This window comes from Phalangium opilio, unplaced genomic scaffold (assembly GCF_054372755.1).
Source record: "Phalangium opilio isolate 3A_F unplaced genomic scaffold, DU_Popi_V2 ptg000209l_1, whole genome shotgun sequence".
NCBI classification, from domain to species: domain Eukaryota; kingdom Metazoa; phylum Arthropoda; class Arachnida; order Opiliones; family Phalangiidae; genus Phalangium; species Phalangium opilio.
The window spans coordinates 16,783,218-16,785,469 of NW_028324217.1; the positions used below are offsets into that span (position 1 = coordinate 16,783,218).

Consider the following 2,252-nt stretch of genomic DNA (forward strand, 5'->3'; position numbering starts at 1 on the left):
TTCCCAAGAAAGAAGGTAACCCTCCTTCCCAACCCGATTGCCTTCTTTAATTCTGAAGAGATTTTTCTTCCCAAGAAAAGAAGGCTCACCTCTCGTCTTGAAGGAGTACCTTCCGAATCTTAGAAGGGGGGTTCGCGAAAGCTAAGACTCCTTCCTAGGCATTTTTCGGTTTAGGGAAGGAAGGTAGGGCAGTAGGAAGGGAGTTTGCGCCTTCCTCTACCAAAGCTTCTTTTCAAAGAAGGCGCCGTTCTGCCTCTATTCGCAACCAAAAGATACTATAGCTTCCCTAGCGGCGAAAAAGTAGAACTACGATCTAAAGGAAACAAAAAAAAAACTGTTGTGTACTCTTCGGGCTGTTGTATGGGATGTGACGTGAGTAAAATCTATCCAAAAATTAGTTTTTTCCCTGATAATAATTTGTAAACTTTCCATTGTAAAGCAAGATAATGGCCAAGGAAATAAATAACCCAACTTTCTATACTGAAGATGGTAAATAAAATAAATAAAAATAAGTTAAGCAATAAGCCTTGGCCCTTGAAAGTTTTAAACCATAAGGAAGAAACCTTGATATTAAAACCTAAGCACAAGTATTATGGACAAATTCAACTAAATCTAGTAATATTAGGCCTCTCAGTAGGTCACCTAGTCCTATATTCAAAACAAAGTGAGGATTGTTTAATTATTGAAGTTCCTATTGACAAAGAATTTGTTCCTAAGCTAAATTGCAATCAGTTTATTTCAAATATTTGTTAAAGAAATACATGGAATTGAAGTGTTAAAATAGTTGTGATATTAAAATAGTGGTGATATTAAAGTTTATCGTCAGCCAAAATAGCTGCTGACAAATTTACTACAGCGCTGGTTACAACGAACATCTTATTGATATACGGTAATAAATCCCACGGTAGTCTTTTGTGGAAAATGTTAAACGTTTTTAGTCTCTGGATTGTGCGCTCAACATGTACCCTAGCACACGCAATTTTTGACGTAAGGAAAGCATCTTCTCTAGGGAATTGTTCCCTTTTTTATTTTTTTGACCTAAATTTAGCTTTACGTTTAAGAAAAGGTGGCCTAATTAGTTTGAGCCCTCTTTCACTACAAAGATCTTCAATAGCGAACCCTTTGTCTACCATTATAGCGTCTACGTATGGTATGTATCGTTCTAGGACCCCGCATTCTTCAGTGATTTGTTTATCTGATGACTTTCCCCCATATGCTTTGCTTACCATGGTGGTCACACCGGATGGAGCTACACAAACACATACTTTTACAGTATTGGTCCCTTTGTAGTGAGAATAGGTCTTTATCTTGCATTTGAAACACTTAGGTTTTTCAACTGATACCTCGGTGTTGTTTCAAAATTCCGCCACTAGCTGACACTTTACATTTATTCATTCCCATTTTCAAGGTAACTTCCCAAGCCTTGGCTTATTTCGGTACTTTTGAAGGAAAACGATGAAACCGCATACCTTTCATGGTGCCATTGTTTTTACATCCGTAAACACAGCAATAAGTAACCATTTTTGTAATTTAAAACACAAGTAAAAGAGTGTTTACGTAATAATAAATTAATTAATGTCTGACTTTACTTTCACTCCCTGAGATTTGCTCCTAATAGTCTACCAAGTCGTCTGCTCTGTTTCCTTTAGATCGCGCCATATTGGACAAACCAAAGCGCCCCCTTTTAATTCTTTTGGATGCGAATAGTGTCGCCCAAGGTCTCTATACCGCTTCCCATTATTAGGTCGGAGCATCCTTCAGGGGTGGTAAGCGGGAGATTCTCCTTTTTGTAGTAGGGGGGCTCTAGTAATTTTTATTTTGTCGCCATCTATGATGGAGTCAAAATATTACGGAGACATAAAACGGGAGATTAGCTCCGCCTTCGTCGTCGCATTTTTTCGTCGTCGTCTCTTTAAACTACTCCCTTATCACAAGCGACTTTGTCGCCATCTATGATAAGTTCGCCGCTTCACTCGCGCTCCGGTTATTTCATTCAAATTTCGGTTCCTTGTTCGTTCTGTTTCCGGATTTTTGCACATAACGACTTCTAAAGCCTTCCGTTAACGGTAATCAAACTTAATTTTCAGTGATTTAAACTATTTTTCGTGTTATCGCCGTCTTTTGGTTTTACCTACTGGCAGCGTTTTGCCATAGGTCTTGGAAAAGCTCGTATTGTTTGTTCCTCGGGACTCATGACGGGCCTTTTTCTATAACTGTGTTTGAGACCTTACTAAAAATACCTCCACTCTCAT

At 38.5% G+C, this 2,252-nt stretch overlaps 1 pseudogene; it reads right to left on the minus strand.

Moving 5' to 3' along the window:
* LOC149620902 (uncharacterized) lies at positions 1-2,252 on the minus strand (annotated as a pseudogene).